Source organism: Asparagus officinalis, chromosome 5 (assembly GCF_001876935.1).
Source record: "Asparagus officinalis chromosome 5, Aspof.V1, whole genome shotgun sequence".
Taxonomy (NCBI): Eukaryota; Viridiplantae; Streptophyta; class Magnoliopsida; order Asparagales; family Asparagaceae; genus Asparagus; species Asparagus officinalis.
Genome location: NC_033798.1, coordinates 99,225,068 through 99,241,856, shown reverse-complemented (window position 1 = coordinate 99,241,856; position 16,789 = coordinate 99,225,068). Strand labels below are relative to the sequence as shown.

The 16,789-nt window shown below is 35.8% G+C and overlaps 1 long non-coding RNA gene across 1 annotated transcript; it reads right to left on the bottom strand.

The window, feature by feature from the left end:
* LOC109840353 lies at positions 8,521-10,243 on the bottom strand. The gene is made up of 3 exons (XR_002246902.1): positions 10,001-10,243; positions 9,466-9,529; positions 8,521-8,757 (listed from the first exon to the last, which is right to left on the bottom strand). It is a non-coding gene; the product is annotated as an uncharacterized LOC109840353 (long non-coding RNA).

Here is a 16,789-nt window from a genome sequence, read left to right as displayed (position 1 = left end):
GGGGGGGGGGGGATAAGGTTAGAAACATTGCTTTTCAGGAGGAATTGGCTTCAGATCCAATCCATACATTTACTTTTGATAATATTCATGTTCCTATACACGTGGATGCTCAAAAAGTAAATCCAGAACCTCAATATGACAATATTGAATAACTCCCTGTTCCATAAGAACAAACTCAACAACCTCAAGAACCAATACCATAAAAAGAGATCCATGGGAGAAAGGATAAATACTATTCCGGATGATTATATTGTATTTCTCTAAAAACATGAGGATAATAATGGAATGTTGAAAGATGATCCAATCAATTTCCTTCAGACCATGAAAAGTTTTAATTCTCAAAAGTGGATTGATGCCATGAACGAAGAGTACAAGTTTATGCAAGACAATAAAGTTTGAGAACTTGTCCCATTGTCAGAAGGTGCCAAACCAATTGGTTGTAAATGGATTTTTAAAGCCAAGCATGATGCAAATGATAATGTGGAGAGGTATAAGACACGTCTTGTAGCTAAAGGATTTACTCAAAAGGAATGCATTGATTATACAAAGACTTTCTCTCCAGTTTCATCGAAAGACTCTTTTAGAACAATCATGATACTTGTTACTCATTTTGATCTTGAGTTACATCAGATGGATGTTAAGACTGTATTTCTCAATGGTGACATTGATGAGATGATTTATATGGTGCAACCAAAAAACATTATATCAGGAGACCAGAAAAATATGATTTGCAAATTAAGAAAAATCCATCTATTGACTCAAGAAATCTCCTAATCAATGATATTACATGTTTCAACAAATAATTATCTCGTTTGGTTTTGAGATAAATATTATTGATAATTGTGTATATCACAAGTTTAGTGGGAGTAAGTATATTTTTCTGATTCTGTATGTCGATGACATATTGCTTGCCACTAATGATATAGGCATGTTGTACGAAATCAAGAGATTTCTATCAAAGAATTTTGAGATGAAAGATCTTAGGAACGTCTCTTTTATATTAGGAATCCAGATACATCGAGATCGTTCTCGAGGTATATTTGGATTATCACAAAAGAACTATATCGATAAAGTACTTAAAAGGTTTAACATGCAAGACTGCAGACCAGGAGACACCCCTGTTGCTAAAGGAGACAAGTTCAGTCTCAATCAGTTTCCTATAGGTAACCTTAAAATTCAAGAAATACAGAAGATTCCTTATTCTTCGGCTGTAGGAAGTCTAATGTATGCTCAGTGTGTTCACGTCCGAATATTGTATACATTGTTAGGATGTTAGGCAGATACTTAAGCAATCCCGGTATGAATCATTGGATAGCAGTCAAAAGGGTTATGAGGTATCTTTAGAAAACAAAAGATTATATGCTCACATACAGAAAATCAGAACAGTTAGAGGTCATTGGGTATTCTGATTCTGATTTTGCTGGATTCCAAGATAGCAGAAAGTCTACATCAGGCTATATTTATATGTTAGCAGGAGGACCTATATCATAAAAAAGTATCAAACATACACTTGTAGCTTCCTCCACTATGACAGCTAAATTTGTAGCTTGCTATGAGACATCTAATCAGAGAATATGGCTGCAAAATTTTGTCACGGGACTGTGCATTTTAGAAAATATGGAAAGACCACTAAGATTATATTGTGACAATAAATCTGCAGTAATGTATTCCAATAACAACATGAGCTTAACTAAGTCAAAACATATTGGCATTAAGTTTCTAGTTGTGAAGGAAAGGGTACATAGTGGACATATATCCATAGAGCACATTGGGACAAACTCCATGATGGCTGTTCTTACTAAAGGATTACCACCTAAGGTCTTTCGTGAGCACACTGCTCATATGAGTGTGGTATTATTTAAGGATATCATGATTTAGTGAGAGTTTGTGATTGTGGTGTTTTATATTAGATTGTATTGTCTGATCAGAATAAAGTATTCAGTTCAAACACTATGATACATTATGTTGAGGTTGACCTCACTAAAGTTTAAGGTAGGACCAGTTGAAAATAGACATGTACTGATCACATTGTATGTAATTTTCAAGTTGCACATCTATGATTGATCTATGTCGTTTGATTGTATTGATATATGTGACCATTGATGGGTTTAGTTACGATAAATGTGACGAAGACCGCTTTAATCCTATATTGATATACTCAATGGACGATATTGTTTGGAAATACCCTTTTCAGTGATAGTAATTTTTGAGCTCATAAAGTTATACACACTTTAAGGAAACATATGCTGCCCAAGTGAGAGATTGTTGGATTTAAATCTAATTAAATCTAATTTGTGAGCACATATGTTTATCAGTGTGTATTGCTATCCTTAAGGATAAGCCGCATAAAGTGACCAATCAATTTGGGTCAATGAATAATTAAATAAATCATGGGCTAAATGTGCAGATAACATGTTGTAATTATAATTTGATGAGGGATCAAATTATAAATGCACAACACATATATATATGGGGTTATGGTCCCTAATCTAGGGTTAACGCATTCAAATCTCTTATCCCCATCTAAAGAGATACTAAATGAGAAACCCTAAGATTAGAAGATCATCAAAACCCTAATTCAGATCCAAGCGATGGATTTAGGTATAGCTTTCGCTCTTATTGACGTTTAATCTCTATGGTTTAAATCACGATTAAGTACAACTTGATGAGATCACGCGGCATGGGATACTATGATACGGGCCTGATAAGTAATGGGCATAGTATCCGTTACCCATAATACATTTTGAAGTGGGGTTTCTTATAGGGTTCAACAAAATTGACGGGGATCTTGTTGAGGTGATTAATATGTGAGTATAGTCCAACATCGGATAAGATAAGAAAGAGTGATGAGTTTAAATTGGAGTTTGGATCAATACCTGATAGCTATAGCTTTTGGGTTAAAACTGATTCATAACTTCTCTTTAAGGCCCATCAACTCTAAATTGGACCCGATTTCTCTCCCAACAGATCTGTCGACAGCTGCTGTAATACAATTGAGTTGGCTTAACTCAAATCTTAGGTATGTTTGATGTATATTGTTAGTCCACTGTCCCATCAATTTTTTACCGTGACAAGTCATTGGGGATATGGGTGGAAATGAATCAGATAATGAACAAATAGTTTGATTTTAACAGTAAATAAGTAAGTGTAGCATTCAGTTAATAAAAATAATAATAATAAAATTTACAAGATATATTCATTTTGTGTTATTATGCGTACATTCTTATGTTGTTGACTCACATATATTTGTTTACTTTTAGGGGGTGTTTGGCAATCTGAAAGTGAATTTAAAATATGTAAGTTACTTTTTTTTGCAAATGACTTTTACATCCATATCAGCACGCAAGTGAAATACAGTGTTTGTTTGAAAAATTAAATTATTATCGAAAGTGCAATGTGAAGATGACGTGACAAAATAAGATTAATTAGAGAGTATAATTAAAATTATTTAATTAAATTAGTTACCTTTTGGTCACTTTCATGTGACTTCACTATTTTTTTAGGGAAAGTCAAAATTGCATTAAATCATATGTGGCAACTTTCTTGCATCTCACTTTCATAACCACTTATATGAAAACAAACACCTTAATTGTTAAATGAAAGTAACTTTTTCACTTTCATCTTTCACTTGCATGCAAACAAACACCCCATTAAGTTCTTTACTAAGTTGAGAGAGTTAAATGAGTCCCAAATGTGTTTTTAATCAAATATTCAAAATACAAATGTATATAGAGAGGAACTAGGGGCACACCCTCTACCACACCTCCAACCACACCATCTCTCTCGCTACAGTACACGGGCCCATATGAGATTTTATTAAATGAGATTTTATTAAAATAAAATCCCATGTGGGCCCGTATACTGTAACTAGAGAGATGATGTGGTTAGAGATGTGGTAGATGGTGTGCCCCTATCATTTCTAATGTATAAATCATCATCATCATCATTGTCAAAGAGAAAACTGTGTTTATTGATCTTTATAAGAGACTGGCTTGGAACAGCTGTGCAACAACTATTCATCAATTTTTTGCCTCGATGCCCTGTTCTATTGATGCTAACTTCTATTTATTATGAATTTACAATAGCATTGAGACTATTCAATGCAAAGTGATGTCCCGTCTTGTCTTGAGAAATTGGGCTCTCTCCAAAAGCCAGCCCTTACCTAGCCCAACCTGATTCATTCGTAATATAGTTTGTTGTTTTGCATCAATGATAGCTTCAACGTAATCCAAAAAGATTGTAAAATCATAATGAAACTTTTCATTTGTACTCCAACACAAAACGATTTCTATGATATTCTATATATGTACATCAGCTGTTATACAAGATAAGTACAAAATAGTTGCATAAGAAAGAATAATATTTAATTAAATATCTCTTGTGCTGCTCTCAAACTCTCGGGTGCAACATTAACCATATGTTTGGATATGAAAAGCTAAAACTAGAAAATGAAAGAATTGGAACATGATGATGAGATGAATAAGAGATGAATCCAACAATATTAATAAAGAAAAAACCAAGGGGTTGTATGATCAATGACGTATGATAAAATCTAGAAGCATCGATAGAGAAACTCAATATCGACAAGATGAACAGCAAGAGATAGGAATATTTATGCATCAGTGAAGAAAATTTTAGTGACGACAAGATTGAACAACAAGGGATATAAATCTTGTGCACCAATGAAAAAAATGTTCATGGTTAGTGTCAAGACCGTGAAAAGCAGGAGCTCGCACTGAAGAAATATCGCTATTTGGTATTGAGGCCGTGCGCAGAAAAGCTCGTAAACATATAAAAAGAGTTCAATATACCGAGGGCTTTCCACAAGACGTTAATGCGCGCGAGAATAAATTAGCGGCAGGAGACACGCCGAAGTTCGGATCATGCGGCAGGCAAAGTCGGGTCGGGCTTAGACTTAGGCACTGTTTGGCAACAAGAGATTGTGTCTTATCTAAGAGATTGTGTCTTATTAACTTGGTCAATAAACTAGTAGAGCTGTTTGGTGATAAAAAATAAAAGAAGATTATTTTGGAGATTGTGTCTTTTGCAAGTAGCTTTTAGAAAGCTACCTCAAGTAACATTTGTCTTCGGGAAGGAGCTGCCAAATTTTTTCTTCCGTTTTTGCCCCTAATAATTCTAATTTTATATCAATAATATTGCATGTCTTTTTTAGTCATTTAACAAATTTAAGCTAGCTGTACAGCTACTTTTGCCAAACAGCTCTAGTCAATTAGCTAGCTACACAACTATCAGCTTTCAGCTACAATTTCACAGCTTTCAGCTAGCTTAACAGCTTTCAGCTATAATCTCGCAGCTTTCAGCTAGTTTTGCCAAACAGAGCCTTAACAATTAGTGCAAATGATACGTGATCTGCTATCCGTTACACGTTTTTAAGTAAGTTTTCTGTTGGGTTCAACGAAATTGAGATGTTTATACAAGAAAGTGAGACGCAAGAAAGTTGCCACATATGATTTAATGCAATTTTGACAATTAAGGTATTTGTTTTTATGTAAGTGGTTATGAAAGTGAGATGCAAGAAAATTGCCACATATAATTTAATACAATTTTGACTTCATCTAAAAAAGTGGTGAAGTCACATGAAAGTGACAAAAGGATAACTAATTTAATTAAATGATTTTAATTATACTTTCTAATTAATCTTATTTTGCCACGTCATCTTCACATTGCACTTTCGATAATAACTTAATTTTTCAAACAAACACTGTATTTTACTTGCGTGCTGACATGAATGTAAAAGTCATTTACAAAAAAAAATAACTTATATATTTTAAATTTACTTTCAGATTGCCAAACACACCCGTCCTATTGAGTTAGGCTTAAGTCTTTACCCAAATCTTTTGGTATATTTGGTATATATATTGTTACTTTTAATATCCCATTAATTTTTGTCCATGCTTCGTCATTAGAGGGAGGGTGGAAATGAACAAGATAATCAACATATAGTTTGCCGGTTGTATTTAACAGATAGTCCATAAACAGTAATTAAATATTTTTTAAATTTGGTTAGAGGATTTTTTTTATTTAAACTGGGGCTTTTTCTAGGATTTAACTTTTAAATGTTATTATTGGTCAGAGCTATGATTTACATTCTAATTAAGGTGTTAGTGGTTTAGAATTAGAAATTTGAATTTAACTTTATTGTGTTATTAATTGTTTAGGATTATGATTAGGACTAGGATTTCAAAATACAAATCTCAATACTATATACTTTCTAGTGAGGACTCTCCAGAGAAAATTCCATGTTAAGATTAGTGTACTAATCACCCTCCTAGGATTTCCTCTCTCCCCTTTCTTTAATGAGTCCATATGTAATATACTATATTCTGAAAGTGTGTCATATTAAACCTTTTCTTTCAAAAATATTAATTGACAATAATAATTTCACATCATAAATATGTTATACTTAATACTATTTCCTATTGCTTATGGCTATATAATAAGCCCCTCAAATTAATTATTATAAGTTAATTATTAAAGCCAAGAACGACGGAAGTTGAATTGTTGATCTGGAATTGTGTTTAATTCACAACAATGACAGCCGCATTTTGATGAATAGAGAAATGAATGTGAATATATCATATTATGCTCCCTTTAAAAAGGGAGTTCTGGAAAAACTTACCAAGGACTATATTACCACTATTTTCTTTTGATATTACATTCTAATACTAACTAAACTAAATTAATTATCATTGTTAATTAATTATATTATATTGCTCACATTCTTATAAGTTTATGAAGCTCATAGCTTGGATATGAGTATTATTGCAGATATTATATTCTTCTAACTCCTTAAGCTAAATTTTTGGATGTTGTTTGACATTAGATATATATGAATTATTTTTTTAAAATACATTAATCAATATGAGCATAATATGTACAAATCATTCTTATGCTATATTTTATAATTTTTTGAACTAGAGAGTAATCGTTTTGACGGATCAATTAGTAGTTGGGAAGATGTAAAAAGAGTACAACATCAAATTTTAGAATTGATCACATAATTTATATTTTCTTTCTTGATTTAATTTGTACATTCTAACTTAGAAAATTATAGAAAAAAGTTATTGAATATCTATAATACTCAATCGCCAGATAAACAATATGTGGAAGTAAACAACAGGTGGAAGCGATTTTTTTTATAATTGAATAAAATCCTTAATGACTAGATAAAACCTACCATTTTCCTTAATGAATTCAAGAATTTATTATTTATTAATAATAATAGATTTTTTCCGTATTGGTCTCTTTCATCATTAATATTTTAAAATTATACATTCAAATTATTAATTAATCTTAAATCATTAATATTTTAAGGCTTTAAACATCACTATTTCTCTGAAAAACAAAATGTTAAAATCACACATGGAATTATCTAAAAAATAATAATATATTATGATAATTATAAAGTTTTTATAACCATATTATAGTAAATAAATAAACTTAAAGTAAATAACTATAATATTTGACCACATGCAGTGCACGTTCATTCCACCTAGCAAGGCTAAAAGCACAAAGAGGCACACCTCATAGTTATTCTCTACTAAATTTAATTCATTGATCAGTGCCCATTCAAGATTTCTCAGGCTGCTCCATCTTCTTTTGGTTTCCAATATGCTCCATCTTCTTTTGGTTTCCGATATTGCTGTCTAGGGTGGGTGGTGAAAGTGTTTCATGTAATTTGGTCTCGTCATCATCACCAAAAGTTCTGCTTTTGTTGGGTACCGACTCAAACTCCACGTCAGATGCGGGTTTGAAGACTAGACCCAGTCCTAATAGTTTTCTTAAAGATCACGTTAACTTGGTGGACAAGCCAGATGTGTCTTTAAATAAGGCATCCTATTCTAGAGTTTAGATGTAGAGAGAGGGAGAGAGACAATATTCTTGTAATTAGGATTTAACAGATGGTGTAACTGGGTGCACGGGTATTGTGTGTGTGAGAGAGAAAGGGTTTGACAGTTTTTGTCCGTGCAAAAGATTGCAATTTGAAGATGACAGCGGATTGTTTTCGATCCCATGGTTTTTCCCTGTTGAAGGTTTTCCACGTTAAATCTCGTGTGATTCTATTTGCCACGTTTGATAATTTTTGAGATTTTTGGGAGATCTAAAAATCCCATAAGCTTTTTAAAGTTATTTGCAGTCAAGACGAACTTCTTCGAGCGTCCTATAAACGTGGGACAGAGGTCGAGGTTGATATTGCTGTCTAAGGGGGGTGCTCAAAGTGTTACATGTAATTTGATCTAGTTATTATCACCAAAACACACACACGCATACACAAGCAATGGCTCATATTTTATTTTGCTCACTACCCAAAACTTCTTTTCATAAGGGACAATACAGCCTAAGCTCTGATACAATCTGTCATGACCCCAATTTCAGTACCTAAAAGGAAATATTGGAGCCGGACTAAACTTGTGAAAAATCCTCCAAAAATACATATTCATTAGAAGACCGTTACAATAATCTCTTCATTGAACTAAAAATAACAATAAATATTCTCTTTATAATCCCAAAAGTCAACATTAATCCAATTAACTCGAAATAAATAAATATTTCCTCAAATTGAAATAAAACTCGACCTAAAGGAAATAATCTCATTATCACAAAACTCTTAATTCATCAACTAAACATCAAGACTTAATTTAACTTTCACCTAGGAGACAATATCAATCTCGAATTTTATTCCTTGCTCCGTTCTAAGAATTTGAACAATCCTCAATTCTACCTAATCCTGAGTCTCTGAAAAGAATGAAAAATAACACAATGAGTTCACAACTCAATAAGTGGGTAAATTCATACATTAATCACTGGTTTTGCAAAACGAAAATATTTGTACAAGAGATAAATAAAATATAAGAATGATAGAGAATCATCAATGAACTCTAGTACTTGATGCAAATATTTAAGAAAACTTATAAGTCATGAATTGGAAATAAGCATGCTACGTTTGAATACGGTCAACACTTCGTACTCCGGTTGACTCGGTAAACCCCACAATTATTAAGCCTGTGGTTCCGCGACGGTGAGACCCAAATTTAGGCTCTTAGCGCTAAAACAAAACCTCATAGAGGCACATTGAGCCATGTTTTAATAACTTGCTTATATCCTCCATACACGGTATATTAACTTGAGATGCATATGTTTAAAAGAAAAATCAACAAAGTTCATATAACCAAGTATGTTATACAGAAATGCCAAAGGCCAACCAATACTAAAATTAATCAACCACATATGCATCTCAACCTACTACTATATGAAAAGACATAATAATTGACAAAGAAAATCAGCATAGGCTTATACCAAAAAATCATGTGCATTCATCCAATCAACAATTAGTATGCAAGCAACCATATAAAGGGTATAATCCATCAGAAAAAAACTTACATATAGTCAATGTAATTTTATATAAAAAATACACAACGAATAATGTATAAATTCACTACTTACCTTAATTCGAATGGCAAACCAAACTTTAACTCTCACAACGCTTCTGAGGAGCCTGTAGGAACCTCTATAGGATAAATACAAGCAATCATCAGTAAAAAGTATCCTATTAATTAATTTACATAACTCTTAATAAGTCTAGAACTATATTATCTAAATCATCAGTAAAAAGTATCCTATTAATTAATTTACATAACTCTTAATAAGTCTAGAACTATATTATCTAATAATTTACTAACCTAGTTGCTTCTTTTTAATTTACATAACTCTTAATAAGTCTAGAACTATATTATCTAATAATTTACTAACCTAGTTGCTTCTTTTTTTTAACAAAGAAGACAAAGACCTACTGTTCCTAACCAACTAAACTAAATAAATATCTTATTCTACTAAACACATGAGGACAACGAGGTATATGAATTTGATCTAAAATGAGTACTGCTCCACTACGAACTAATCATCATCTAAAATAAGATCTAAATAATCTAATACAAAAAAATTTTCTATATAAAATAATTACTAAAGATAGAGGTAATACCTCTTATATTTGTGTAACAAGACCTACTCTCCTTCAAAACAGATCCAATCAAAATTTTTTGTGCGGCAAAACAACGACGGGAGGAAGAAGGGAAGAGGCTGACGGGAAAGAATAGAAAGAGTTGGGTAGGGTTTTCACTATTTATAGGAGCCCTTTTTGCTAATAAAACCCTCTAATAAATTTTACATAAAAGTCCCTTTACTTATATATAGCCAAAAACTTGGAATTATTACAGATACTGTTGAAAAAAATATAGTTAATGTGATACAAAAGAGTTTATTAATATGTTTATTATATATAAAAAGCTAAGATTAGATATTTTGATCATCAAAATTAACCTCATATCCATAAGACTAACAAAATGTAATTTAAGAACATCATCAAACCGCAAGAATACGATATTATAAGTATTCACTTAGTTAAAAAAATGCAAATTTTCACATACTCTATGCAAACATAAGAAAGAACAAAAATATCAATAAGTAAAATGCAATGCCATTTGAGAAAATTAATAAAACAAAATATAAGAGAAATACATTCTAGCAAGATTATATTGAGTTTACCACCTATCAATAGTAAAGATAAACAAAGAAATAAACAAATTTCAAATAGAAAAATACAATTATATAGAAAGAAAAGAAAAATACAATTTTATAGAAAGAAAAGTCTTTAACTCTCTGTCTCTGGTTTTTGTATTCATTTTTCCCATTTTGTTGATGAAAGAATGAGCAGTCTAGCAACCCGCAGAAAAAGCCATAACAATCCAAAACAGTAGTAGAGAAAAAAAGGATATCCTATAACAAGGTGAGCTATTTTTATGGAAGAAATAAAATCTATCAAATTAGCATCAACTATGTCAAATTAGAGTGCACTAACTATGTCAAATTTCAGCCACTTAATTTTACAAACACTTAATATACAACCTTCCATTTCTTCACCCAACATAATTAAGTCTTATGCATCAGAGCGTTCAAGCCAACAACATTGTTTCAAAACCCCAAATCTTTTTCTTGCAAACAACAATAAAAACACAAACTCAAATAATATTTTATTGATATTCATAATTAAATAAACAAATAACTAAAAAAGTACCTCGTTAAACGACAAAGAAAGAAAAATACAAAAGTAACCAAAAACTTATCAGCCCTTACAATCAATTGCTCTCTCAATTTTTATACAACTCCATTTGTTTGACTTGAAGTGAATAAGCTAAAATATGCTTTTATATGTGGGCACAATAAGAAATATAAAATCTCTGATGAAGATGCAATTATGAAGGAAGGAGCAAACTCTAAATGTCTACCTATTGACCAAGTAATGCTACACTTATAAATCCAGAACTACCAGGTTTTACTAGTGTAAATTACAGGACAATTTGTTAGGGGATCCTGTGATGTCATGACCAAGCTGTATTAGACTCACAAAAATTTGTTTAATGAAGCAATATTTAAATTATTTATGACAACACCATAAAAATGAGAAAACTAAAAGTCTTTTTTTAAACAGCAACTGAACAATTCTATAACTGAAACAAAAGGAAATAGGTAACTTTTAGTTAGACTAATGCATCAAACCAAACTCAGAATCATGTCCAACAATCCGCCTCCTTTCCCAGGTCTAGCACCTGATACTTCTCGAGGAACACTTCGACCAATATATTGTCCTAAGTATAAGGGCACTTTGTATATTTCTAAAATTCTAATGAAACAAAGAAGTTAAAAATCCCTTAGAAGTAGACAACTCATTTATGATCTGAAGCATAATAAATAAAATTTGCAAATAAGAAACAATCAAAATAATAGCCTAAATGTGAACAATCAGACTTGTTGACAATATAATATATAATATATAACATAATTAGTCGAGAATTTTCAACTGTCTGAGATTGAAACAATGTACACACTATAACTTGTTTAATCTACAATCCCTGAAAGTGTAAAATGCTAAACACCAGGACTTAGTGTAGAGTTGGTGAAAAGTCAGAGGTATGCCACTGGAAGTTGGGCGGTCGACCGGCAGTGGAGCTGCGGTCGACCGATATGTGCACACAACTCTTAGTGTGCCTCTGGAATTTGGGCGGTCGACCGGACGAAGCGCTGCGGTCGACCGCGAATTGTCCAGAGAGCAGACTGGACCTCGGGATATTTTGCGGTCGACCGACAGTGGTGCTGCGGTCGACCGACTATCGGGTTTTGGGTTTAAGTTGGTTTTCCAGACCCGTTTTCTTTGTAACTTGTATATAAACCCCAAATCTGTTCTAGGGTTTTATGCAAGGGAGATTTTGAGCTGCCAAAGGGGATTTTCTAGGGCTTCTTTTGTTGGAGTCTATTGGAGAGATCAAGTGATCTTGTTTGAGGGTTTTGGGTAAGATTTGTAACCCTAATTTGTATTCCCCTTTGATTTGATTAGTGAAACTCCCCCCTCCTTGTCCCGTGGACATAGGCACATTGCCGAACCACGTATATCTTGTGTTCTTGCTGTGATTGGTTGGCTTGTGTCTATTGTGGTCTATTTTGTTCTTGTGTGTGCTATTGTTTTGGCTATTCGAGGCTTCCGCGGCGCACAACAAGTGGTATCAGAGCTCCGGGTTGGATTTGAGAGTTTTGTTCGAAGGATTCACTGTTGGATTCTTATTTGAAGAGTAGATCTACAATATGGGTGATACAAGCAGGGCTAGTTCAAGTGCTACTAGTACATCGGGGTCGGCTTTGACAAAGGCGATCCAAAATTTGAGCATCAATAACACTAAAATTGATGTCCCAAAGTTCGATGGCAAGATCAACTTCGGTTTATGGAGGTGTCTCGTAATGGACGCCTTAGATGCACAAAATTTGGAGGAGACTCTTGAGTTTCAAGAGAAACCCGAGGAGATTGATGATAGGGTTTGGAAGAAAATGCACAGTAGGGCTTGTGGGGTTATTCGGTCATGCCTAACACCGGATCTCATTTATGATGTGATGAACGAGACTTCGGCAAAGAGATTGTGGGAAACGCTCAATGAAAAATATTTGACAAAGAGCATTGAGAATCGACTTCACTTGAAGAAGAGGTTCTACAAATTCAAGATGAAGAGGGGAGTTTCCGTTCGAGAGCATGTTAACGACTTCACAAAGCTAATTTCGGATATGGCCAATGTTGATATCATGGTGGAGGATGAAGACAAGGCGATGTTATTGTTGTGTTCATTGCCAGATGATGAGTTTAGCACCTTTGTTCTCACTATGATAAATGGGCGAACTACAGTTAGCTACAAGGAGGTGACCTCGGCATTGGTGAATTATGAGCTGAGGAAGAATGATTGTGAGCCCTCCGAGAAGGCATCAGGTTATGCACTTGCAGTTCGTGGCCGTGCTCCAAACCGTCAAAAGTTCAACCGCTCAAAATTGAAGAATAAGGGTGGCCATAAAAGTGTTGGTAGAAATCAATGTGCCTTTTGCAAAGAAGAGGGACATTGGAAGAATGAGTGCCCAAAGTTGAAGGATAGAGCCGGGAAGCAAAGGGGGAAAGCTGTACAAGCTTCAGAGGTGAATGTTGGCAAGGTTGTTGGCGACATTTCAGATTCGGATTCTTCCGGTTATTCTTGTCATGCACTGCCGTCAGTTTGTTATGCCGACTCTACGGAGTGGATGCTTGATTCGGGAGCTACATTTAATATTTGCCCTAAGAGGGATTGGTTTACCAACTTTGAGGAGTTGAAGAGAGGAAACGTGGTGCTCATGGGGAACAATCACGTTTGTCCTATTAGTGGGATTGGCTCAGTCAAAATCAGAATGCATGACAGGGTGACTAGGGAATTGAAAGATGTGAGGTTCGTGCCGCAGTTGACGAAGAACCTCATTTCTCTTGGGACTTTGGAGGCATCCGGTTATAGAGTGATATTAGAGGATGCTAGTTTGAAGGTCATGAAGGTGTCCATGGTGGTGATGCGAGGTGTCAGGGAAAACAACCTATACTACTTGAAGGGCAAGACAGTTACAGGGGGTCTGGCTGCTTCTATCACCACAGAGGAGGACACTACCACACTATGGCACATGAGGCTTGGACACACAGGTGAAAAGTCTCTTCAGTCATTGGCAAAACAGGGGCTATTGAAAGGTGCAAAGACCTGCAAGATGGAGCTGTGTGAGCATTGCATACTTGGGAAGAAGACAAAAGTAAAGTTTGGCACCGCAATTCACAACACCCAAGGTATATTAGACTACATTCACACAGATGTTTGGGGCCCTTCTAAGCACACATCGCTTGGTGGGGCAAATTATTTTGTCACTTTCATTGATGATTATTCCAGGAGGAATTGGGTATATACCATGAAGCATAAACATGAGGTCCTGGATATATTTGTGGAGTGGAAGAAGAAAGTGAAGCTGCAGACAGGTAGAAAGGTGAAGACTCTTCGTTCAGACAATGGTGGAGAGTACAAGAGTGATCCATTTCTGCAGTTTTGCCGGGATCACGGCATTAGAAGGCATTTCACAGTTAGAGAAACACCGCAACAGATCGGATATTTGGGTGTTCAGCTTATTTCCATGTTAGTGATGGGAAGTTGAATCCGAGAGCAAGGAAGGCTATCTTTGTGGGATTTAGAGAAGGTGTAAAAGGTTTCAAATTATGGGATCTACAAGACAAGAAGATGATCATTAGCAGAGATGTCACATTCGATGAGGCGTACATGATGAAGCCTCGAGGTCCTCAACAGGTGGAGGAAGATCAGACAAGTGGGATATCGCAGCAGGTGGAGGATGATGTGACTCCACCCACTCCAGTTGGCACTGTTCCCATTGAGACTCCTACAGAGGTGACACAGGGAGGAGATGAGATGACAGTCGGGCATTTGGGGGATACAGTGGATGACAGTGACTGGCGAAGGCTCCCATGAGCAGGGTCATAGCTGCCAGGGGTCCCATTGGCATGATAGGACCCGAGGAGAGAGATTCGTCGCCAGCCGAGATATCGATGAATGTCATGGTGGCATATGCTTATCGTGGAGGTCGTTGATGATCTGATTCTGCCAGCATTCCCCAGGGAGGAGAGTCCAGTCCTGATCGCATTAGGTGGAGAGAGCATGGAGGAGGAGATGCAATCTCGTTCAGAAGAACGAGCACTCTGGAAACTTGCACAGGCTACCTAAGGTAAGAAAGCATTGTTGGCAAGTGGGTGTATGCTAGAGGAGGGACTTCTATTGGGTGACATTCGATATAAGGCCAGATTGGTTTGCAAAGGGATATGCACAGCTTGAAGGTAATTGAATTAACAACGAGGTGTTTTCACCATTGTGAAGCAATTTGTCGATATCGGATACTATTGAGCATTGTGGCACAGCTGGACTTAGATTTGGTCCAATGGACGTGAAGACGGGCCTTTCTAGGCATGGAAGACTTAACGAGGAGATCTACATGACATCAAACCTTGGGTTTAAAGCTGCAGGAAGGGATAAATTTGGTGTGGCAATTGAGGAAATCTCCTTTATGGACTGAAGCAATCACCGCGACAAGGTGGTACAGAGAGATTTGATAGGCTTTATGATTGCTCGAGAGGATACACGAGGAGAACCCTTATGACCCAATGTGTTTATATGCCGCAAGCTACAAAGATGGTGAGCACATTTATTTGTTATTGTATGTTGATGATATCTCATAGCTTCCAAAATACTTCAGCTATTGGAAATTGAACCCAAGGAGCTGTCATCAGAATTTGAGATGAAGGACTCTGGGGGAAGCTAAGAAGATACTGGGTATGAAGATGAGCGAACAGGTGAAGGGGAATTGAAGCTTAGCGACAGAAGAAGTTACTTGCAGAAGTGCTGAAGAAATTCAGTTTTGAGGTACTACCAAGGTGTGAGTACTCCATTAGTCCCCACTTTAAAGCTTTCAGCTTGACTGTCACCCGAGTTTCAGTGGAGGATAGGACTAACATGTTCCAAGGTTCCATACGCCAGCGCAGTGGGGTAGCTTGATGTATTGTTAATGGTGTGTACTAGGCGCCAGATTTGTCAGAAGCCGTGCGATCATAGGTATCTAGGGTAGCAGTGCAACAGACCCCGGAAGGGGCATGGAGGCCGTGAAGTGGATTCCTACAGTATTTAAGGGTACCGTGGATGTTTGGGTTGATATTGATTTGCGAAGAGATGAAGACAGGGCAAGACCCATGTAATTGGCTACGTGGATTCAAGACTATTGCTGGAGATCTTGACAAGCGTCGGTTCGCACTCAGGTTTATGTTTTTACATTGTGCTAGTGTCACCGGTGTGTTGGCGATAGCACTCTTTTCAGTCTACAGTGGCAGCTTTCTACTACGGAGGCGGAATATATGGCGGTGACTGAAAGCAGTGAAGGAGGCTTTGTGGCTACATGGCTTGTTGGATGATTTGGGGATTGCACAGGAGACCATCAGTAGCATTGGATAGTATGTCCGCTAATCTATTGGTGAAGACCAAGTCTACCATGCCGCACGGAGCACATGATGTCAGATTTCACTTTGTACGTGACGTATTAGATGATGGTGATGTCAAAGTGGAGAAGGTCCACACACTAAGGATAACCTGCTGATATGTTGACCAAAGTGTACCAGGTGTGAAGTTTGGGTGCCACTGTTTGAATTTATTGAAAGCATTCTTCTTCGTTGTTGAGCGGCCGTTGGCGGCCATATTGGATGACACGTTCGGCTTGATTCTTGGGCAAGAGGATACGTAGGCAGTCTTGGCAGATGCAGGGCCGGTTGAAGTTGATTGGGGGTGTTTTGGTGTCGTGCTCAGTTTTGGATAACGTGCCGAGGTGGAGATCTGTAGAGTTG